Genomic DNA, 26195 nt, shown 5'->3' on the forward strand with positions numbered 1-26195 from the left:
TCGAAAGTTACATTATCCACGAGTAACATAGGCTATATTTTATATAATATATTTGATAAATAGATTTTGAGGCGGTACAAAGTTTTCCGGGTCAGCTAGTCCGAAATAATATGAGAAGACACAAAAAATATACAATACATAATAAATATAATATAATTACATTCAATTTGTAGGTACTTAAAACGAATCAGTAACCACAACCGCTAGAAAACTGTAAAATCATAATCATAGTTCATTAACTTTTGTGGCAAAAAATATTTAACCTTATCACACAGAGCTGTCACATGTAACCGAACTTCAAGTATTAATATCATTCAATTCGTAATTATATTAAATTTATCTCCCAGCCTACAACTAGAGGTAAAACTAGTTTGAATTCTGACGTTGATTCTGAACAAAAAACGTAAATAAAACACTTTTCTGTCACTTCTGTTAGAGTACAAAGTGACCTCAGAAAAACAAAAGATAGACACCTTTAAATTAAATAATTGAATAAAACGAAGAATGGGTTACACCATGTAACGTTAACGTTAACAAAAGCCTTATCAACTGTCAAATCCACGGTTAAACAATTCGTCGGTAGCACCATTTTAACGTAACCAGTCGATTTCGGTCGGTTAAACTTATTGTTTTTGTCAACTTCCGTTCCGTGTGAAACCGTGGTGACAATGATACAAATGACGTCAAAAAAATAACTTGTTGCAACACACACTTATGACATTACATCGGTATTGTCATAGTTATTGTTTTAATTAACGTTAACGCAAACTTTCTAGGTCTTCGGTGCAAGTCACCCTAAGGTTGTTCTCCTGAGGCTCTACCGTCACGCCTGTTTTTGCCTTATAAGTAGAATTATTTGCTATGTTCGGATTTCAAGGGTGTGGTAAGGGAGAAATACCTATTCGACGCGTTCCTTTGGGGTAGCAACGGATTTGTGACTGACCTCAAGTAGGACTCTAATTTTATCTTAGGTTAATTACAAATGTTCATGGGCGACATTACCCTCTTACTGCTCGTCGATGCTCGCATGCTCGTTTAAAAAATTATCCATGGGATGCAATTGCAACTTACCATCAGGTAAGCGTTTACTACTCCCATATTATAAAACCAAAAAAAAAACAAAAAAATCGACACTGAAATGATTTGATATTCCTTATTTATACATATTCTAACATGTGATTAAGATTTAACAGGTCAAATCACAGGTCATTCATCTTTTCACCATTTAACGTTGATCGATATTAATCGATTTTATAATCGTATCTATACGTGATTCCGTATAATTTTTATAGCGAATTAATTACTAATCGATATATATTAATTTGTGGGCCTTACTATCAAAATGATTATGGAATAGAGTTTTAAATTTACATGAATTTGCATTTCTAAGTGGAATATATTACCAGTAGCGCTAAACTTTGAAACTATGGTTTTATTACTCCGGCTTTTTTGTATAATATAATTGATATAATAAATCAAGATATGTTACTAGCGGGCAAAACTTGAAACATACAAAATACACCAAATGATGTATGTCCACTCCAGTCGCTCTCGCGCGCCGTAGTGATTGATACGTATGTCGCTGTACACGTTAAACGTTATTATTTTAGTGTTCTAGGACTCAAAATGCCTTCTTGTGAAATGAATTCAATCCAAAATAAATAAGCTTCATGGAATAGCATATTACAAGAAAATGGGCAGAAATTATTATATTTTGATTATTTTTCGTATCCGCCATAGCTGACAAAAGGAGACAACGTATTCCTTCCACAAGTAAAGTGACAGAGACGCAAAATTTGAAACGCAATGTCCAACATTAGTTGTCTTTTTTCATATTGTTCCAATAGCTCTGTCACTTGTAGAATATTTGTTTATGTAGTAGTATGTAAGTAAAATGAAAAATGTGCATGTGTGTCGATGCGCTCGCGGTTAGCTCACTTTTTGTGTTGTTTAGTAGGCAGGTAACATATCTACAGTTTTAATATATCATTGTACAATACTAATACTTGATAATATTTATGATAGTTGTAAATGCAACTATTTCTGTAATAATTAATGAATATACATGAGGCGGGTATCTTGTATTATTTTATATATAATATTTATATTAATATGTTTTCATATGGTTAGGATTTCTTTGTTTCTGAATAAACGTATTTTATATTCAAAGGCAATAAATTAAAATTTCTTATTACGTTCATTTCGTGAACATAGATCTTATACAGATAAATTTGGTGCTAATTGGTCTAAATTAATAGATATCCAAATTATAATTTACATTTCTACCTGATCGGGTATTAAACCTATACCTTACTAAAAACGTACCTTTTACTATATTTTTCTTTGCCTTTCGTATTTCACAATTAATTGATAAGAACGAGATAATTAGAACTTATTAACCAAAATATTCCTTTGAAGAAATAAAAATCCTAATGTTTTTAGTGTAATCAAGTATAATCATAGTGTTAATGACCAAAGTGGCCCAAATATCACGTAAAATGCCTCCCTCTATCATTTTAATAGTCCTAAGGGAGAAATTAAAATTGTTAGTAAAATATTAATTTTCTTATACTACCACTAGGTTAGGAACATGACTTCTAATCAAGATTAAAATAATAATTCGTCATGTGCGAGTCGAACGCGAATGTGGTGGGTTCCGTGCCTCAAAATTTTTAATTATTTTATATTTTTAGTATTTGTTATTATAGCGGCTATAGTAATACACACTCTGAACATTTTTTAATGTCTGTCTTACAGTTCAAGAGACAGGTTTAGGTAAGAGGGTTCCGTTTTTACCCTTTGAGTACGCAACCCTAAAACAGACACACTATCTCCTATCCAAACAAAACTAATTAATATTAATAAAACCAAAACTTTTCAAACAAACCAGTTCAACAAATAAAAAACAAAAGCTTCTCAAACAAAACAACACCTCGTTAATCTCAAAAGCTCGCTACCAACTTGTAATTGCCGTCACTTGAGCTTCGGAAAGCTCTGAGCTTTCACCTCGGTATGATTCATCCCGCCCACACGTTGTTAATCTCCGAATTAGAATGAAACTGTCTTGATGTATTGAATATTATTATCACATGAATAAATTGAAATGTCTCCTGATTTAATTATAACTAGTGTTCGTCTAGGTGATAGAATAGTGATTCAAACGTCGCAATCGGGAGGTTCGAGGTTTGAATCCAAGTCAAGCACTTTTAATTTTTCAAAGGATTGTGTGTTTTAGATATTAATTATAACTTACTATAACGGTAAAGGAAAACATCGTGAGGACATCTACATGCCGAGTTTGTAAGGGTATAGTCCGCGCCAAACAGCTAGTCCGCTCTGATTACGAGCAGGTGTGGTCATACAATTTGCTATGGCGACGCGATTCATTTCTATATCCAGACCGGCCTAGCAGTTTTGCGCGGACTATACCTACATGACGTGTACTAATTCACAGTTGGCTATAACCCAGCCCTTCTCACTAAGAAAGATTCTCTCTCATTAAGAACTCCAGACCTTGGCATACACGAAAAAAATCAAATTCTTTCATTTTAGCGCCTAGCATAGAGAATTCGGGTCCTTTTAATTTTGAAATTCGCAATTTTTGACACTGCGGGGCAGGACATTGCAAGTAAGCAAAACGTTAACCAACATAGATCTAGTCGCTATAATGAAAATCGTCAATTCTAAAATTCCCACAGTTTTTAGAACTTTACAGAGTAGAGCGTGAACCTTCTGCTCTGTTTCTACTAAAGATCAAGGTCTTATAGTTTCTAAATTATTGGGTTCGGTTTTGTATTGGGTACGATAATCGGCATTTTTTGTTTAGTCTTATTTACGATAACAAAGACAACGGTAGATAATAATATACTTCCTAAACCCAAAAGGTGTTTGATCCTTCTGTCCAAAAAAATAATAATATACTTAACTTGACTTCATCTATTGCTGCCTTCGTGTAGCTCTGATTCTCAGTGGTCACTTCCGCCCTTTAAAAGGACAAGGACAGGTGTCCCCTAGGAAATGTCCCCAGGGACCCTAGATATTGCTGCCCCAGAGAAGATGGAACGCCTCATTATATTTGTCATACCACACCCTTGAAACCCGACAAAACTACAACAACTTACACAAAAACATCTTACATTATTATAAAGCAGAAATAATGTGCTGATAGCACTACAGTCACCAATGAATACTTTTACGTCAAAATAAAAAAAGTAACAAAAATACAACCGACTTCTTTGTCACTACAAAGTGAAAAATAATTTAAATAAATGATGGTTGAGTACTCTGAAGTCGGCGCTCAATATATTTTATTAGATTACGACGTAAACAGTATTATCAGTCACTTCAGAATTATCACTTTACTTCAGAATTATCAGTCAAATAATTATAGTTTAAAAACTAAAAACCACGCTAAAATCGTACAAGGAAAATCGTCGATCCTGACGTTCCTGATGAGGAGATAGGACAAAATTATTAAAATCATTTATTGTCATCGGTTCTTGATAAGTATTCAACATTTTAAATTAATCGGACAGTTCAAAGTGGGTAAAACTCGAGTTCAAAGATTCCGTTACATACATACGAGTCAAGCTAATAAAAACGCAAAAACGCAAGCGGCGCCGCGCTCAAAGCCTAGTAAACATGAACTATAAAATGTATGCGTATTTAACGGGAAACGTAAAAAACATTCATCAAGTATCGATCACCTGTCTCTTGGAGGTCACATCGCCTTAAAAGCTTAACTGAGTATTCGAGCACATCGTTCTTAATGCGTCTCATCTTGTCATATCTTTTGTCATTCTACATGTAGAGTATAATGTATAAACTTTCTACAGCCCCACACTAGGATTCCCTATATCGTGGATGCTACGGACACACACAGAGATAAATACACAAACACCCAGACCCAGAAACAGAGATCTAAACTCACCATTTAGATCTGTCTGGTCGGATCGAACCCGGGACCCTCAGTGCGTCAGACGGGTATGGTGAACGTTCCGCCACGCGGGTCGTATATAATAAATAATGTTGTTGTAATAATACGACTTTGTATTTTTTTGTGAGAAAACGAATTTTTACAACCATTTTCATCAACACAAAAACTTCGAACGTTAAACATTATCTGAAGACGAATTACATTCGTTTTTCATAATTCATCCAAATTCCTCTTCATTGTCATCAGAAATTGAAGTCCATAAGCTTCCAAGGTTGGAATCGACGCTAAACCTGCCTTCGGAGCACGGAAGCGCGCATTAAAATTACCAACTAGCGGACACCCATCCACTTCCCAGTCAGGCTCGACGCGGCTTAACTTCAAAGATCACTTACCTTATTACAACATCTGTTTCGATTTGCATTAATTATATAATCAAGGTTATTTATTATATGACTTTGAAATATAATATGCTGAGATGTAAAGGTTAATAAGAATTAATAGAGCGTACTGTACTGTGAGTAATGAGAGTTCTTGTACATGCAGAACTGACTGTTACCAATCAACTAACCATATTACATTTTCTTAAGGTTCCGTACCCAAGAGAGACACTCAGAGGCTTACTCCGTTGTCTGTTCGATTGTTTGTCCGTCTATCACAGAGCTATTTCTCCTGAACTGTAATAAGTAGACAGTTCGAATTTTTACCATGCACTTAGGAAGTACCTAAAGAAGTATTTATAACTGCTAGAACAATAATAGGTAATGTCCGCGTAAAACTGCTAGTCCGCTCTGAATATAGAAATGAATCGCGTCGCCATAGCAAATTGTATGACTACACCTGCTCGCAACAACTTCAGAGCGGACTAGCAGTTTGGCGCGGACTATTCTAAAGAAAAAAAATCCTTTTTTTATAATATAGGAGTAGCAGACGAGCATACAGTCCACCTGATGGTAAGTGGCTACTGCCGCCCATGGACATCTGTAATCAACCCCAGATAGGATTGGATATTCCCACCTGAGGTCGGCCACAGATGCGCCGCTACTCCTGAGGACTAAGCTGGAACGCCTCGGAAAAGTATGTCTCCCTTACCACACCCTTCAAACCAGAACAGAGCAGCGCTTAACACTGTTGTTATTAGGTAGAAATAGGTGAGGCGGTGGTGCCGCCGGAGTCGAACCACAAAGGGTTCTACCACCTTCAAAACCTTGGTTGTAGGAAACCCACCGGGTGCGGGTTTGACTCGTACTTGGCCAATTGTTTATTTATGGACATATCACAGGACGTACAATCTATTGATATGAAATAGTCGCGGCTCACGGATTTTTGAGTGGATTTGAAAATTTCAAACTAGCATTTTTTCTTTCGTTTTAACTTTACTATGTTAACTTACTTCTATATTTCTTTTGTTTATTACTGTTAATACCTCATTTATATGTAGTTTAGTATATAAATAATATGTTGCGTTATTTCTATAAATTAGTTATGTTTCGTTCTTTCTTAATTATTTTATTTTTCTACATTTCAATACACAGCGCAATCGTAATCTTTATTTCCAAATTTCTTTCTTTGTTTCCACACAAGATGGCGTTGCAACAATTAAACAATATATCATATAGTTATCGTATTCATAAAAACGAACGGGTGTTGATTTTTTACTGCCTCACTTCCCGAGTTAACGGTAAATGAAGATGTTAATCGGGTTCCTACCGGTAATGAAAATCCCATGGTTATCTATTGAACTGACGGCGGTAGCTGGGTAAAACATACAAGTTTTTCGTAATAGTTTTTACGTAGTCGACGGCGCATTATCTGCGGAAGAGTTACGCAAAATATTAAGCCAAGTTATCAATTTTAGTAAGATCGTAATGGAAATATATCTGAAAGTAACCTACATACCGTTGTGTTTAGGGAATAGGATAGAAAGGAAACAGTTTTCCTAAATTAAATTATATTAAATTACTTTTATAAATCTTTATCAATTTCATAATATTTAATTTACTTGATAATAATAAAATTCAAATTTTGTTCGTGACAATAAGTTACATAAATAAATTAATACCGCAATTAATTATATCATTATGATTAATTATTTTAAATAAACAATTTATATTGTACCTAATTATATATTTTCTTATTTACTGGATGTTTGATGGATCTTTTAATCACTTAGTTACTTCTCCGGGCGTTAGATTAGTAATAAGAGGTAGGAATCTTGTTCCATTAAATTGTAATTGATTTCTAGTTCTACTAAATTTTATAGTACTTCCTTAAGCTCGATTTATACCTACATTATTACCTCGCAGCAAATTAATCGCTTTGTATATAATTATCAGATTTATTCCCTACAAATCCGAACACATAACATTAACACTGTTATAAGGCAGACATACTACAGGAGGGTTACTACCATCTTTAAAAAACATCATAGTTCAGTAGGACTACCATGAGTTTACAAAAGTATTACTCGCTAGCGACTGCGTAAAATAAATGTATGAAAAATTGTACAGCGCCTCTGGTGGTTACTCGTAGAACTAAAATCCGTAGTGACGTAACTCGATACGTAAAAAACCTATCGAAATCAAATCGCTAGCGAATGTCATTATGATCTATTGCCATACAAATTCGGTCCCATGAGTCATTAATTTGACAGACGTTGTCAAGAAATACCGTAACGATAGTAGTTATGTTATTCACTAGCAAAATGACAATAGTTTTCTATTTACCATTTCTATAGTGGCGTTTCTATGCCAACTCATGGTAATGCTACAGGAAAGTTTTATTTCAATATTATTTTGTTACGTAGGCACCACGACCCCTTTAAAAATAAAAGTATTATTTTATTAATGCCGAGTGATGTAAAATAATGAGTAATTTGTCTATTCCTTATCCAAGAAGAAACGAGACATCGAAACTATTGTCATCTCTTTCGCACCACGGTCTTCATTGTGTTCCGACATAGGCAGTTGAACAAACTTAAACCCTTATTCATTTTTCGCTTATCCATTGTGTAGAACCAACTGAAGTTGTCATATTTTGCTTAAAAAGTTAAATTTCCTGCAAAAAAGAATGAATAATTTCGACCGACATAATACAAAACTGCTTATTGTAATATTATAAAACAATCTTACTTTAACGAGGCCGTGGTACGAAATATCAATGTATGATTAAAATAATAATGTTATAAGAGATGGTAACCCTCCAGGTGCCTCTACAGCCTAATGATAAGGTACAAGTACCTTTAAATCTTCATTATATGAAACGCTTCAAAACCCACACTAAAACAAAGTCCCAGTACACACTCATAGATCGTTAAATGACAGTGAATTAGTATGCGGCGCACGCACAACTCGCGTCACTCCAGTGACGCGTAGGTATAAATAGCTCAAATTTTTAAACAAATTCTTCATGTGTGACTTTAGAAGAGTAAGTTTGTCTTACTACAATTTTTAAGTGTGGTCACAAAATAGAGTAATGTAAAGAAGTATTTTAATAAATCAAATATGTAACACATACAAAATTATCTGCGGTGTGTGCTATGGATCTAAACGAAAACGAGTACACTAACTCCCAGGCCTGTAAAGAAATGTCTGCCTGGCCAAGAATGATTGATGATTGATTGTATGAATCTATCCAGAGATCCATATCATCGACGACAAACAGTGTTGAAGATCTACTTAACTGGTAACAGACATTAATGTGGTGACCCTGGAGGACAAAATTAAAAAACCGAATGTCCGTTTCTTAACGCAATATTTAAATTACTTCGACACAGACTTATATTAATAAAAAATAAAATGTAACCACACTCCTAATCAAATTAACATTACCATACAAAACCGTTTAAATACACATCTTATAGAAAATCTCTCTGTTTCTTTAGAAACTCTGAGTACGGAGAGATTTCCTTATGAAAATACAAAGTACAATACCTATAACAAGCGTCATCCACTCATAGTTGAATGACGCGGAATTAGTATGCGGCGCGCGGCGTTCCTACCTCGGGTGTGAACATTGAGAGATTGATTACCGGTTGAAACGAATGTGTCGGTAAAATCTGATTTTTAACGCGTAGTTCAACTACAAAATACCTATTTCTTTCTTATAATTCTTATAATTGTCCGTTTTGAAGGGTGTGGTAAGGGAGACATACTTTTCCGAGGCGATCCAGCTTAGTTCTAAGGGGTAGCGGCGCATCTGTGGCCGAACTCAGGTAGGAATATCTAATCCTACCTGGGGTTGATACAGATGTCCATGGGCGCCAGTAGCTACTTAGGTGGAATGCATGCTTGTCTGTTACCCCTAGATTATAAAAAAAAAATTAAAAAAACTCCACTTGCACTTCAATCTTATTTGGAATTAATAACAAAAGCCCATGGCTAATGACCTATCGTGATGATATATCCTATATGATGACCTATCATTGTGACGTTCATGCTATACTGCATCAATATCACATATTGGACTAAAACAGATCGTAAACAGTAGTAGCACATACTTCGAAGTACACAGTCAGAAGAAAGCACACAATCTGTAATGATGCGTTAAATGAACACAGCGTAAGTATACATAACTCAAAGTTTGTTCAATCTGTGCATAACGTTAACACCGGGCATTGTTTACGTTGTGTCAAGCGCGCCATTTTGGACCTTGCTCATAGAAGGCGTATTTTTTTGAAACGGCAGCATACTGACTCATCATGTGTCTTTAGTCGTGCACTCTTGACAGAGTGTCGTGATAAGGCCATAGTCCACCGCGCTGGCCAAGTGCGTATTGGTAGGCTTCACATACCTTTGAGATTTTTTTGTAAATAAAACTCTCAGGTATGCAGGTTTCCTCACGATGTTTTCCTTCACCGTTTTTAGCAAGCAATAATTAATTTCTAATATGCACATAACTTTGCAAAATCAGAGGTGCGTGCCTGGGATTTGAACCTCGGACCCCTCGATTGAGAGGCAGAGTTTCTTAACCGCTAGGCTATCATTGCTTTTGAACTTTGAGCTCTTGCGATCCGTCGCTATCGGCTTCTTTTGTTGTCATTGCGAAAACACTCGACAACGGAACAATGTGCACTGGATTTTATGAGGTCTGTCCAGCGAGTAGACGATCTGCCGCGTAACCTTCTACCTTTCCCTGAACAACAAGTCGTACTACTGAGTTCTCGTCCCTAGATATGTCAATACCTATATAGTAGTTGTAAATGACAATCGAACTCAGTTCCAATTGCGTTACTACAAAAGAATAAGTTGGAACTTCTCACTTAAGCATCTTAACTATATCCGTATAAATAATAAATCATAATGTGTTTGTATCAAGAAAATATCATTTTCATTTATTTGTATTTTCTAGGAAATAAACTTTAATTTTACAAGTGTTTCCACTTACAGATATAGGTGTTTGATATAAAAAGTATACTTCCAAGTTGCAAGTGCCAAAATCCTAGTCTTAAGCTCGTCAGAATTTATTCGAATATAATTATCCCGTTTGAAAGGAATAATATTAATTACTTAGTAAGAAAAGACATCAACGAGATCAATCAATCAAAATTAATAAATTAATATTAAATAAAGGAATTAAAACTATTGTTACTAACCTACTTAATTATTTAATTAAAAACTTAACAACCTTTAAAATAATTTTTTTAGTAATTTATTTTATCTTTGAAATAAAGTATTATTAAAATCGGTTTTACAATTTCCTAAGGTAGACACAAACTCCTATTTCAATGGTATATCATATCATTATATATATTTCTCAAAAACTACAAAAAGACTTCATTTTCGATCATGTACCTACATTGTACACATTATATGTATTAATATAATCAACTTACAAATAAATTAATGACGACCACAAGTCCGAGTCATCCTACGTCATGCTATTCATACGATTAGTTAGATGAAGTATCTTGAATTGACTATCTTCCACTTGTAATGTACTATCATGCCATCGGTACAAGGCAAGTTGAAGAAGGTAATGGTTCGTCCACACCTTGCTCCTCGCACTGCTCGTCGTGTTGCCGCGAATATTTCCTTCGTGTCCACACGCTGTCAGTTTTTTCTAAGAAATTACATTTCTTACAAAAATATTTTTAAGTTCTTTAGAAAAAAATATAGTAGGTACACATTTAGTTTTTGTACATGATTTTTTTAATAATCTTTATTCTATGATATACTCCAAGACGTATTTTATATTTTTCAGATGAATTCTTTTTTAAAAGATTATCATGAAAGGAATTTGGAGAATGACTACGACATTTGGATTACCGACAATACTATAGTATCTTGGGTACGAAATGATTTATGGTATAATTATTTCACTACAATATAGTACAATTGACTAAAATATAATACAATAATATATTTTCGAACCAGTAGCAACCCGAAAAACAGACAAAATTCGGTACACAGCCGGCACGATGAGAGCACGGCCACACCCTCGCTACTTCCCTCTCCACTGGACGAGTATGTGGACGCGCGGTAATGTACCTACCTTCTCCACGGACGCATAACGCATGTGTTTATGGTTATAAATAATAATGAAGGTACAAGGTACATTTAGTTACAATACTCCGTCCATTATAACTTCCTAGTTGACGTTTATGACCTGTAACTACCTTATGATTTGATATTACTGTACCCCTACCATGAGTTTTTACGTTTTGACAAATGTAACTGTTTTGGTATTTGTTTACGTATTTGTCCACATAATTTCCAATCTGCGCCAATACCAAAACATATACATGCATGTCAAATATAATATTAGATGTAATTCTTAGATCAAATAAAAGGAAAAGCTATATTCATATCATGTAAAAATGTTAAGTATATCGTATATAACTAATTCAATAAATATATAATGTGTTTATGGTTATAAATAATAATGAAGGTACAAGGTACATTTAGTTACAATACTCCGTCCATTATAACTTCCTAGTTGACGTTTATGACCTGTAACTACCTTATGATTTGATATTACTGTACCCCTACCATGAGTTTTTACGTTTTGACAAATGTAACTGTTTTGGTATTTGTTTACGTATTTGTCCACATAATTTCCAATCTGCGCCAATACCAAAACATATACATGCATGTCAAATATAATATTAGATGTAATTCTTAGATCAAATAAAAGGAAAAGCTATATTCATATCATGTAAAAATGTTAAGTATATCGTATATAACTAATTCAATAAATATATAACGAAATAAATTATATTACAGAACCCTATTGGTTATGAAATGAAATTACGTAAAAAAACGTCATTACAGTATGAAAATAATATAATGAGTAAATACCCAAAATTTAATTAATAAATAAATTACGCAGTGAAAGTGAAAATGCGCGCTTGACAACTTTAATATTTTTAGAATTTCAAACCATAAAAACAATGTAAAGTTATATATTTATTTTTCATAGTAAGTATTGGCATAGTACTTGCTTCAGATAAAATTAGAATTATTTCCGAGATCGCCACACATCATCAACAACCCATTACTGTCCCACTGCTGGGCACGGGTCTACTCTCATAATGAGAAGGATTAGGCCATAGTCCACCGCGCTGGCCAAGTGCGTATTGGTAGAATTCACATACCTTTCAGATTTTTTTCATAAATCTCTCAGTATGCAGGTTTCCTCACGTTGTTTTCCTTCACCGTTTAGCAAGTGATACTTATTTTTAGCAAGTAATACGTATTAATATCTAATATGTATGTATTGCTAACTCCTCTGTAGCTCTACCTTAACACGCTCTTGAAGCCAGAATCCCCACATATAAGCATGTGAGTCACTCTTCAAACCAGAACACCACAGTTTATAAAATAGCCTCTATAAATCAAAAAGTGTGTCGGAAATACAGCCGCAATTGCAACACGAATCCTACAACTTACATTTAGTTGCATTAATTGGTTATTAATTGAATTTAACTATCTGTCTTCCTATTCACTTGTATTGTATTGAAGCAATTTCCTGTTTTAGTGTTTCCATATTGCGCAACGTTCATTGTAATTTCTCATTTACCGTAAATTGCATTGTTATGATGCGGGGGCACTGTAGTGTGAGGTCCAAGTTCATAAAAATAATACAATAATCGTTACCTTTGTCACGTCGTGTGTGTAGATATCAGACACAAGAGGGATATTTAAATTGAAATAACCGAAGAAAAAGTAATTTTGATAAGTTATAATTCTTTTACGGATTTTTTGGATATTCATCAATAAATCTTGTTTTTGAAGCCTTGTACTATATAAGTAATAGGCGTCCACTTATTCTTTCTCTAACTAACTGATCACTTTCCTATTACATTATTCATAATTACTGAGATGAGAACAATATTAAAATTGTTACTCAACTCTTTTGATATTCAATTCGTAAATGGCTTGATGGATCTTAAAATCCACGTAATTGGATTCGTCTAAATTAAAGAAGTAATCTATATTTTTAAGTAGTCGAGATTTTTGTTTGTATTATACATTCAACAACACTAATGATAATAATTAAGGAAACAATACAAATCTAATTTCCTTTCACCTAATTTTACTCTATGACCAATTTTCAAACAAACTTGGCCCTTTACGATCACAACGTTCATTATTATCTATGATATTGCCACACAATGCCGGGTCGTAATCTACTGGATTGCAGCGATCGTATATAGACCGAGATATGCTTGCGTAAATGTGAATCGAAATTGTTATTATTTTAAATTATTTTCATAAATTACCGACAGTAAGTATTATGTGAAATGAAAGATATGGTGCGTTTATATAGAAATCGAGCTTTTGCAATTTAAAAGCACCGTAAAAGAGTTTTAATTATTTTTTTGGTCAATAATAATTAACTTAAGTAATGGTCTTATTTTTTATATTATCTATACTAATATTATAAAGAGGAAAACTTTGTTTGATTGTAATGAATAGGCTCAAAAACTACTGGACCGATTTTAAAAATTCTTTCGCCATTCGAAAGCTACATTATCCACGAGTAACATAGGTTATATTTTATATGAAATATGTTTGATAAATAAATTTTGCGGTGGTATAAAGTTTGCCGGGTCAGCTAGTTTTATAATAACTTCTTTTATCTTGTCTTTTTGGTCGTAAAGAGGTTTTATCATATTTGCAATGATAATATTTTCTTTAAACATCTTTAACTTGATGGATGTTGCCAGCGATTACATATTACTATTACGTATTTCTTGTTAAATTATAATAAACTACTATATTATATAAGGCAAAAGGGCAAACTAATGGAAAGTAGCCACTACTACATATGAACGTTGGACGTGTGCGTAGGAATATCTTATACATATTGGCTTTGAAGGACAGCTTTTATACCTATGACTGCCTAATAACAGCAGTGTTAAGCGCTGATGTGTTATGTACCCTTAGTATGAGTTTTTATGTTTTTACAAAAATGTTTGTTTTTGTATTTGTTTACGTATTTCCCACACATTTCCAATCAGATCAGATATAGTCCGCTAGGGGCGCTGATTGGAAATGTATGGGCAAATACAGAAACACTCATACTATAGATACTGGTTAGAAAAATGTAAGGGAGACATACTTAAGCGTTCCATCTTGGTCGTCATGGGTAATGGGTCAATGGGTAATTCATTTTTTGACCTCAGGTTGGACTCTAACAATATGTTGACTTAATGGATTCGGCTAAATTGTGGGAGTGACATAGGACACACATATATTTTTAAGCCGTCAATAATAATCTTCTAATTCATCTCTACAATGTATAGCATAAATACAATGTAACAGTTGTCATTTGTCAAAATAAGTCAATATTTACCACCAAAACTGTCAAAAAATAAACCAAAACGAATGAAACTTGAAATAAACACAAATATTTCCTTAAAGCATCGCAGTAGTGACAAAAAGCAACCATTTATCAGCGGGTATGATAAATTATTACACTAACAAGTTGTGACCCAGTACCGCTGATTCCACTTTTTTACTTCAAAGTCAACAGACGTTTTGTATTTGTTCTTATTATTTTACACGATGCATCGCGTGGAGCCACTCGCATTTACTAAACGCTAAAGATGCAATTTTTACAAGAGATCCCAAAATATTTTCAGTTCAAAGTTATTCGTATTTAAGCCCGCTAGAATAGCTTGAAATCCTATAAAATTAAGTTTTTCAGAGTTTCAGAGGTTTGATTTTTTTTTACGAATTCCTACCTGTAAATGTTTTATCACCTTGTCACAATGTTTTCCTTTGATGTTTTATTAACAATTTCTCACGCACACATTTTTCGTAAAATCATAACCTGCCTGATTCGAACCTCAGATTCCCAGATTGAGATATCACCGCTTGATCCACACGGTCCAGTAATGTCCTAGGTATTTATTAAAATACAAAATTCCCAATATATTGTTGAATTTTGAAAATAACTTCCTTAAGATCTTAAATCCAAAAATGCTTAAAATCCTACCTAAATTTACCGGTATTGACAGACACACGTGTCAACTTTATTTATTGTTTATATATAGCGGACATTCAAGGGTGAGCGATCAAAAACATAAAGCAAATAGAATTAATGCATATATTGTGTAAATATTTTCAACGTTTTGTACAAAAGTGGATACAAAATCAAATTATTTTTTCCTTCTAAATTATAACCTGATAGAATATAATTCTTTTTGGTATTGTATGGAAGTATCTATTTTTTTTTGTTCCATTGTAAGGGTACTACGGTGACATCTATTTTAATAAAACATAAGGTTGAGGTAAGAGAGAGACTTACGAGGCGTTCCAAGTTACTCCTCAGGAGTACCAAGGTACTCGTAGATGTAGGCCACAAAGCCTACGTCATTTAGAAATCTAAAGTTATTTGTGGGTGATTATAGATGTCCATGGGCGACAGTAGCCACTTACCATTGGGTAAACTGTATGCTCGTTTGCTAAATCAATAACATGAAAAAAACTACTCATAGCAGTGCATCGCGTGCTTACAGACCGACTGCATCGAGCAGTTAAGTCAACACGAACCGGATGTAAAGAAAAATAAACTAGAATATATAATTTTCTTATATCAGGAAAATAAGCAAATGACACATTTTGTCGCGGAAAAATATATCAAGTGCTCTAATAATATGCAATATTTATTTCAAACGGTACTTATAAAATGCATTAATAAAAGTAATTACTCGGTTTTCCTGCTTCAACTGATTATTATTAATAGTAGCCCTCGATAGAGCAATGTAAAAATAATAACGTGTCGGTAAACATTTATAAATACTATATTTAACCAATCTTTTGCATATCTATAATTACAGGAGAATATGTTTGTCTGTTGAAGATGTCCATTTTGATAACAACTTTGTTTTAAAGGTGGGAGAACCCTCGGCGGTTCGACTCCGGCGGCACCACCGCCACACCTATTTCTACCTAATAATAGCAGTGTTAGGCGCTGCTGTGTCCCGGTTTGAAGGGTGTGGTAAGGGAGACAGACTTATCCGAGGCGTTTCAGCTTAGTCCTCAGTGGTAGCGGCGCATCTGTGGCCGACCTCAGGTAGGAATATCTAATCCTTTCTATCTAATCAATCCAATATTTTTTTGTTATGCAAAGTGCATTCCGCATACTATAATTTTAAATTATTTTAATTTTAATTCCGTCGCTCGTGGTTTGTCAATTAATTAAGTTGAAACTTGTCATAAAAACCGTATCAAAATTAATTGACACATCACTCTTTAGAACATGATAGGTAGGTATTAGACATAATATATACTGTATAATAGATTTTTTACTACTTAAATATACTTTCTGACGAACGCGTGGTAGTCATCATACCCGTTTGATACGCAAAGAGTTCAGGGTTCGATCCCTGGCCAGACAAATAACTATGATAAAATTACATTTCTGATCTGTGCCTGTGTGTTTATTGTATTATATTGTATTGTAATGTATTCGTTTTTGGGTGTGTCCATGGCACCGACGATACAGAAAATCCTTAGTGCGGCCTATGAGTTTCCAAGAGACCCACTCCCATTAGTGAAATAGTATAATTCTATATTCTATTACCTACCTCAAATAACTAGATATTTGTTATAAAAAAATGACTAAAAATATAACATCATCCCAAAATAAAATCTGATAGATCCAACGACACCTCATATGTTAAAATCAGATCAATCAGTCAGAAACAGCCCTTCAATTAGACACACACACACACACACACACACACACACACACACACACACACACACATACTTACACTCAGAAAACATTACCCTCTACATAGGCAAAAAACTTCGCTTAACGGAAACTCACGAGCTACTACTAGTCGCATAAAAAGCAAAATTCAATTTTTAATAACGGAGTACGGTCAACAGTAGCCGGGGGCTAGATCATCCGGTGGCCACTCTTATTAAGTGTAGACTAGTTCTAATTAATAAGATTAATGCAATTATGGATACAACCCAACAGCGCCGTTATTTTATTAAGGTTCTAGAATAAGGGTAAATATACTGATAAGAAATGATGTGTTTGAAATGATTCCTAAAATGACTTAAATAAATAAATATGAGGTGTATATATAACGTCACAATAGGTTTGTTTAGAACCCTTTGTTATTCGACTCCGGCAGCACCAACGTCACACCTATTTCTGCCTAATAACGGCAGTGTTAAGCACTGCTTTGGTCTTCTTTAAAGGGTGTGGTAATGGTGACATACCTTTACGAGGCGTTCCAGCTTAGTCCTTAGGGGCAGCGGCACGTCGGTGCTACTCCCAAAGTTCGTTTTTACCAGCTTCGAAATGCGTTTTAAATATTGGAAATAATGCTAGCACGTTTGCGATATACAATAAAAATGATATAACTATATAATTAAGGTGAAATAAAAAAAAATCTAAAAATAGTCCACTAGCAACCATTAACAGCTCACTCCGTGGTTCATGTGTTCCTTTTTACCTTGGAGATGGCTACAGATTAAGTCGTACAAAATTACCATTTACTTACTAATGACAACCATGACCATGACTAAATACAGATTTGCAGTCTGCCAACAAACATAAATGTAAAAAACTATTCGTCGAAGTTACCTTAGACAATCGAATTAGACATGCCTACTGAGACATATACATATACACACACACTCAGACGCACACACACACATGAATAAGTCTGCACACACTAATAACTCTTTAAGCAATAATTTGATATCAACGAATCAAGGAACAATTTATTAATTTGTGGCCAATTAAAATAATAGTCAGCTTCCTAGCTTGAAGGATGAAAGCCGATGGTGAACTTTAGTCGCTGGCTTCATTACAAAAATTGGCCAAGTCGAATCGAACTCTCACACGGAGGGTTCCGTACCACCGTTTTTAGGAGGTATTTGTTATCATAGCAGCTACAGAAGTAAATGCATTGTGAAAATTTTAACTGTCTGCCTATTACGGTTCAATAGATAAAGCGAAAAGTGTCGAAAAATATTTTCATGTAGGTACGAGCTATGGCGACTTCCTTTCATTTTCAAGATTTTTTTAGTATTTGTCGTTATAGAGATTATCGTTATTCATACTCTATAAAAAAATATCTATTACGGTTCAAGAGATAGAGCCCTGTGACGGTCAGACGGTCAGTCAGCGGAGGCTTAGTACTAATAATGTGACCCCAATATTCATAGGTGGCTACAAAGGTGCAAGAAATGGAGCCATGTGACAGACCAACAGACAGACAAGCTTAGTAATAGGGTTCCGTTTTCACCCTTTGAGTACAGAACCCTAAAAAGCCGGTGGATTTAAGTATTTCCAAGAGTCATTACTCTAATTGGAGGATGCCGTGTCGTGTTTGGTTATTGCGTTTCCACTTTACGGTGAAAATTAAATATACGTAATAATATACAGGGTGCCCCGTTAGTAAATAGCCCCGGAGTTACTATTTTGAACGGTTAAAATATGTACTGTTTATTTAATTGTGTGGTGTGTAAAATATTTACGTTAGAATGAAATAGTACTATTTTACAATCTTCTAAATATATATAACTCAAAGGTGACTGACTGACATAGTGATCTATCAACGCACAGCCCAAACCATTGGACGGATCGGGCTGAAATTAGGCATGCAGGTAGATGTTATGACGTAGGCATCCGCTAAGAAAGGAATTTGATCAATTCTACACCCAAGGGGATAAAATAGAGGATGAAAATATTACTTCGTAACGCGAGCGAAGCCGCGGGTAAAAGCTCGTTTTTTATAAGAGCTACTTAGGAGTACCCTTTGTGATTCTATTCGGGCGCCACCTCCGCCACATCTATTTCTGCCTACTAACAGCACTGTTAAACACTGCTGTGTTTGGTTTGAAGGGTGTGATAAGGGAGACATACTTTTCCGAGGCGCTCCAGCTTAGTTCTCAGGGGTAGCGACGCATCTGTGGCCTTAAGTAGGAATATCTAATCCTATCTGGGGTTGATTACAGATGTCTATGGGCAGCAGTAGCTTTTTACCATCAGGTGGATTGCACGCTCGTCTCCTACACCTATATTATAAAAAAATATATAGTAATGGATAAACGACGAATAACTCACTATTTACCAATCACCCTGTATACATAAGTATATATTTCTACATTTTTGCAATAATACATTTAAATGTGCCTCACAGCGAGACATGTATGTAGTTCGTAAACAACTAGCTATTTTCTTAAATATGAAATAATAAAAACATTTGTCATAACCAAGCACTTACGGTGTGATTATTTTGAAAAAATAAATATAATTGCACACTTCAGACGAGCCGATGGCAGAAAATTTTCCATTTAATGCCACGTTTAAATATATTGTGGTATTAAATTTATATAATTTGTGCCACTATTTGTATAATAGCAGTAATAAGAATATTTTAAATGAACTCTTCTTTGTTTAAGGACGGCTCCATCGCCGCACTTATTTCTGCCTTTTTTTATATTATAGGAGTAGCAGACGAGCATGCAGTCCACCTGATGGTAAGTGGCTACTGCCGCCCATGGACATCGGTAATCAACCCCAGATAGGATTAGATATTCCTAGCTGATTCCTGGCTTCGGCCACAGATGCGCTGCTACCCCTGAGGACTAAGCTGGAACGCCTCGGAAAAGTATGTCTCCCTTACCACACCCTTCAAACCAGAACATAGTAGAGCTCAACACTGCTGTTATAAGGCAGAAAAAGGTGTCAAATAACAACAGTGTTAAGCGCTGCTGAGTTCTGGTTTGAAGGGTGTGATAAGATAGATACGAAACGTTTCAATTTAGTCCTTAGAAGTAGTAACGAAAATGTGGTAGAACTTAGGTAACACTTTGATTCTATCTAGAGTTGATGAATGTCCATGGGCGGCAATTGCCACTTACTATGAGGTGGACTGCAAGTTTGTTTGGTACATCTTATATATAAAATGCTCGTGTCACAATATTAGTTACCGTAATCCTCCGAAACGTCTTTACCGATTTTCACCCCAATTTTATATGCATATTCAGTATGAGAATCGGCCACTATCTATTTTTCATACCCCTAAGTGATAAGGGTTGTTCACCCTTAACATTTTTTTTTATTTATATGGCAATACAACGTTTGCCGGGTCAGCTAGTCTATTTATACATATAAATATGTACCCATCACTAACATCAATAATAATTAACTAACTCCACATTTGAATCGAAGTACTAATTTACAAACAATGATCACACAAGCCATTACCGGCCAATGCTTGGCACGGGTATCCCTTAGGATGAAAAAGGTTAAGGCCATAGTCGACCACGCAGGCATATTGCCATTAGAATTTAAAGTAACTGTCAATTGAAGGGTCGGAGGTACGAATCCAAAGCACGCACTGATATATATATTTTAGGAATTGTCACTTGCTAAAACTGTAAGCGAAATCTTCATGACGTCATCTTCATGAACGTTGTCTTCATGAACGTCTGAAAGTTCCAAAAAAGTTCTCGAGGATGTGTGAAGGATGGCCTAAAGCCCTTTCGCTTTGAGAGAAGATCTGTGCCCATCAGCGGGATAGATAGGTTAACAACGACAACTTCACTCCGAAAATACACGTATCCTGGATTCGAACCCTGTTCTTCAGCATCGCTAACATTCAAACTACTGAGACAATGTAAAAATACTACACCTGCACTCAACCATCAACAAAGTAACACACATTTTGTCTGTGTGAGTATGTACAAATAATGATTGATAAGTACTTGTCTAGTTCTGCAGATGGCACGCGGGATATTTGCATTCAATTGCAGTAGAGGTTCTCAAACTTATAACACATACATACATTTTTAAACAACTGTCAAAACAACTGCGTATTCGGCTTTAAAACAACATTTTATTTAAAAAATATATTCTTCCAAAGAGCTTATTTATCTGTAACAAGATTTGCCAGCTGATCGAAATTGGACCGAAATAATATTTTCAACTTCTTTTGTTGATCGCATTTAAGCCCGATGGTAGGTAGGATGGTAGGTATTCAGTAAAACTCAAGAAATGATGTTAACATGTAAAAAGAAAAGTATTCTTAACTGTTTTGTCTTCGTCTATTAATCATATAAAAAATAATTAATTTGCTGATTGTGTAGTCGTAAATTGTCGATTCTAGGGGCGATTTTGCATAATTTTCATCTCAATTGTTCAAAGATTCAAAGTTCAATAAGTAGACTAATTTCGTAAAATGTGACCTACCCTGTAGGATTAACTGGCGTACCCCAAATGACGTTTACCACTTTGAGAACTTCTGACTTGCAAGATACGTCTACGATTATTATAATTAAATAGCACTTGTTAAAACTATATAATGTTAGTAATTAGACACTAAGACTATTTATATGATCAGATGTGATACCTAAATAAATATACTTTAATTTTCAAGTCCTGCTTAACTTCTAACAAAATTAATCACGCGCTGTATATTACTAAAAAAAAACTTATTTTGAAAAATAAATGAGTGGTTTACTAAATGTCCAATCAATGGAGCCAATATATTCTCACTGTTCAATATATAACCGAAATGAGAGCCTTATAGACGCTTTCTACAATAACAGCCCCACACTAGGATTCCCTGTGTCGGGGGTGCCATGGACACGCACATAACACAAACACCCAGACCCAGAAACAGAAATCTAAATTCATCATTTAGATATCTGTCTGGCCGGGGATCGAACCTGGGACCCTTTGCGCGTCAGACCAGTATGGTGACTGCTCCGCCACGCGGGTCGTCAAATTTCGTTATGGTTTGAAATTCGACCTCTTAGTCAAGTGGTACGTGGAGGCTCTATTTCCATCATCTCTGATTTTTCGAAGTTATGTGCTTATTAGCTTAATTACCACTTGCTTGAACCGTTAAGGAAAACATCGTGAGGAAATCGTTACGACCGAGTTCTGTAAAAAAGTTGAGTAAAGTCTACATTTGTCCAGCGTGGTGGAATATGGCCTAAAACTTTCTTACACTAAGAAAAAAATGCCTTACAGTGGAACAGTAATAGGTTTATGACGTCATAAATACCAGATATAAACTTGTGTTTATATCTGTTATTACCTCACCACGTAAAAAAGACGCTTTCTACATTCACAATCCCACACTAAGTTTCCCTGTGTCGTGGGTGCTAAGGAAATATACAAATACCTAGACCCAGAACAGTATAAATAAATTGATTGGAATTGAACCCGGACCCTTTGCACATCAGACCTAGAAACTTGTAAATATTTGTGTACTTAATAGCTATCCGTATATTTAACTATAGTTGTATAATATTATCATTTAGTCTAGCCGGGGTGTCTGTCTAGCCGGGGATCAAACGCGGAACCCTCTGCAAACCTAGAAGCATATACTAATAAATATTTATGTACTATCTTTCTGTTTAACTATAGTTATCCAACGCTCCAACGCGGCACGTTTAGTGCTAACTAATCTGTATGTATAATTAAATGTTTCTCTAGAAACAAACGAGGCCGTTAGCTATCATTAGGCGTAGGATCCATTTTAACTATTTATTTATTTTTATTTTTGTTTAAAACATCTCAAGATTTTTAAATTTTTTACTAACTAACATAGTAAATTACGAAGGTAGAGCCATTTGTGGTTCGACTATAGCGGCACCACCAACACATCTATTTCGGTCTAATAAATACAATGGTAAACGCTGCTATGTACTGATTTGAAGGGTGTGATAAGGGAGACATAGTTTTCCGAGGCATTCCAGCTTAGTCCTCAGGGGTAACGGCGCATCTGTGGCCGACCTCAGGAAGGAAACTAATCTTATCTGGGGTTGATTGCAGATGTCTATAGGCGACAGCAGCAACTTACCATGTGGTGGACTGCATGCTTGTCTGCTACGCCTAAAAAACATTATTTCTTACTTGAAATAAAAGGGAACATGAATGGAATTATTAACAAATGTATCATTTCATTTTGACTGTTAAGTCAATATTACCGTCAGAATTTGTTAATGTATTTCATAGAAGAGTTTTCAAAATAATGATACGTGAATGAATCAGTGCGTTTGACATTACACAATTAATACGAAATAATTTGTTGCATTTTTAATTATTTTAACGGAGATGATCAAAAACATGCAATATGATAAATATAAAGTGAAAATCTTAATAGTATGAGTGTAGTTAATTGGTTAGGTTTATCGCTCCTGAGGTCCGGGTTCGAAGTCCAGGTAAGCACCTCTAACTTACGCCACTTCACACTTAAAGAGCGTAATAGTTTTTGACCACCCTTCACAATCTAATAAGAAACTTCTAGCGGTGGGTAAAAAGGGTGGTAGCGACGCCTATTCCTATTAGAACTTATATAAATTACTCTGAAATGCCAAAGATGCCATGTTACCAATTCTGAAGACTAAGTAAGAACGTTCCTTGTGAGTTTCTTGACACTAAAAAAAAATCAAGTGTCTATCTATTATATTTCAAGAGATAGAGCCCTGTGACAGATGGACAGACGGACAGATAGCGGAGGCTTAGTAAAAGGGTACCGTTTTTACCCTTTGAGTACGGAACTCTAAAAATAAGTCAAATAATAATAACTGTTTATAGAGTACTTACATAAATATCAGAAATGAACTTTGTTACGAACTAACAAACATAGACGTAAAAAGTCACTTATAAGCAGACTATAAAGGTTTCGTAGCAGTCGTAAATCAAAATTCATGATTATATTTTCTTACTACGGTTATTACTGTTTAAGATTTTATTGTTTTTACTTGTTTGAGGATAAAAACAATAAAGGTTTCACTAGCAGAGAGTTAAATAATTTATTGTATAAGTTTTTCTATCTACAGGTATATTTAATAGACTAAAACAGTCAAAAACAATTTTTAACTTTTGTTTGTCAACTGTCTTTTTTATATTTTTGTTTGGTAACCATTGAGTAGCTTTAGTGTGATCAAAAATGTAAAAAAAGAAAAATGGAAATGATTATACTCGAATTTTTACTACAAAACGAAATACTCGTATGTACAAAATAATGTATAAAATCAATTGTACATAATCAATAAATAAAATCAAGTCTTTTACTACTTCAGATATAATATTTTACTTTTAACGAAACAGATACCCCATAACAATATAAGTAATAAAATAAATAAATTTATGACTTCATAAAATTTTATTTACAAAGTGGTATTTCAAACAAATTCTCAGACACCTCACAACCTTTATTTCGTATAACCTTCCATGTTATTTTCAATAAGCATGAGATACGATCAGTGTGCGCGCGGCCTTACATCGTGACCGTCAACCCATAACAATAATGCACGCTTAAACAACTACATAGTTTAAAAACAAAAAACTCACCGAAAATAATTCCAAAATGCCCCGGAAGGCGTTGTAGGAGACGAAAAAATTCCTTTTTTATCCACTAACACAACGTAATGTTCACTGCACTACACTTAAATTAGAAATCCACTAATAATAATAATTACAAAAGCACACGTTAAGCGAAACACTTAAAAAAGTATCGAAATTTCGTAATATTTTGACGTTTGTAAGAAAAACGCGCGCGCAGCCGACTCCTGCGCAGGTCGGGCAGAGACTGGCGTAAACTAACACACCTGTCATCCGACAGGTAAAAAACAATAGCAAATACTATATCCATAGTTCGTTTATGGTGCTGACAGCTTTTAGGATCTGGGCGGTTACTACCATCTCTTAAAACAATATTATTTTTTCATACTTTTACTTTTCTTGCAGGAAATTGAACTTTTTAAGCCAAATATGACAATTTCAGTTGGTTTTATACAATGGATAAGCGATAAATTAATAAGGGCTTAAGTTTGTTCAACTGTGTATGACGGAATATTTTACTAAGGAGGAAATAAAACTTTCCTGAACAATGATGGTTTTTAAAAGATGGTGGTAGGCCCCCTGCACTTATTGTATAACACGCCGGTAAATGAGTGTGTGCTTAACACTATGATATACTTGATACTTTACTTTACGTCCTAAATAATATATAGGTACTTACACAGTTATCTATTTATGCGTAGGACTTAAGTCTTATTGGACGTAAGAAAATAATCTAATTAAAAGTCGAAACACTTAAAAGTATGTACCTATAATTTAATACATCTCAATTAATAATTATGGATTGCGTTTACATAACAAAACTTGTAAGATTTAATGTACTTGAATCAAATTACTTTTTTTGTTTTATTAGTGACCAGGACCCTTACCATGAGTTTTTAGGTTTTGACAAATATTATTGTTTCGGTGTTTGTTTACGTATTTCCCATACAAATTCCAATCAGTTCTGATACAGTCCGCTAGGTGTGCTGATTGGAAATGTATGAGCAAATACGAAAAAAAAATACAAAAACAGTCATTTTTATATAAACGTAAAACCTCATACTAAGGGTGCTGATTCTACTAAGGTTCTACTCTCTTCAGCCGTATGCTCATCTGCTTTATTTAATTTTAATAAAAGCTATGTGTCTGTATTTAAATGTTAAGAATGTTAATCAATTTAATCCCGTTATAAAATCAGTGTTAATAAAATAATACGCGATGACGTGTAACATTCTTTTGTTTGTTTTTATGAGCTGTTTTAATTGTTATGATGAGTGATGAACAAAGGCTCATTAACATTAGAACACTAATTCTGAACTAGTGTTGACTACCGGATTTTCTTAGTACCTTTGTGGATAAAGATTTACTTTGTACTTACTCACCATCCGTCCACTCAATTTTTTTTTTTTTATAATATAAGAGTAGCAGGCGAGCATGCAGTCCACCTGATGGTAAGTGGCTACTGCCGCCCATGGACATCTGT

At 34.5% G+C, this 26195-nt stretch overlaps 1 protein-coding gene across 1 annotated transcript in view; it reads right to left on the bottom strand.

The window, feature by feature from the left end:
• Window positions 1-24967, bottom strand: part of LOC140754277 (uncharacterized) — a 182520-nt gene extending 157553 nt beyond the window's left edge. Inside the window, exon 1 of the mRNA XM_073089248.1 lies at window positions 24722-24967. The gene's annotated coding sequence lies outside the window, so the exon portion shown is untranslated. The remainder of the gene's footprint in view (window positions 1-24721) is intronic.
• Between the last annotated feature and the right edge of the window lie 1228 nt (window positions 24968-26195).

The sequence above is a fragment of the Epargyreus clarus genome, unplaced genomic scaffold (assembly GCF_041222505.1).
Source record: "Epargyreus clarus isolate Ecla_fem2 unplaced genomic scaffold, WU_Ecla_fem_2.2 ptg000029l, whole genome shotgun sequence".
NCBI lineage: Eukaryota > Metazoa > Arthropoda > Insecta > Lepidoptera > Hesperiidae > Epargyreus > Epargyreus clarus.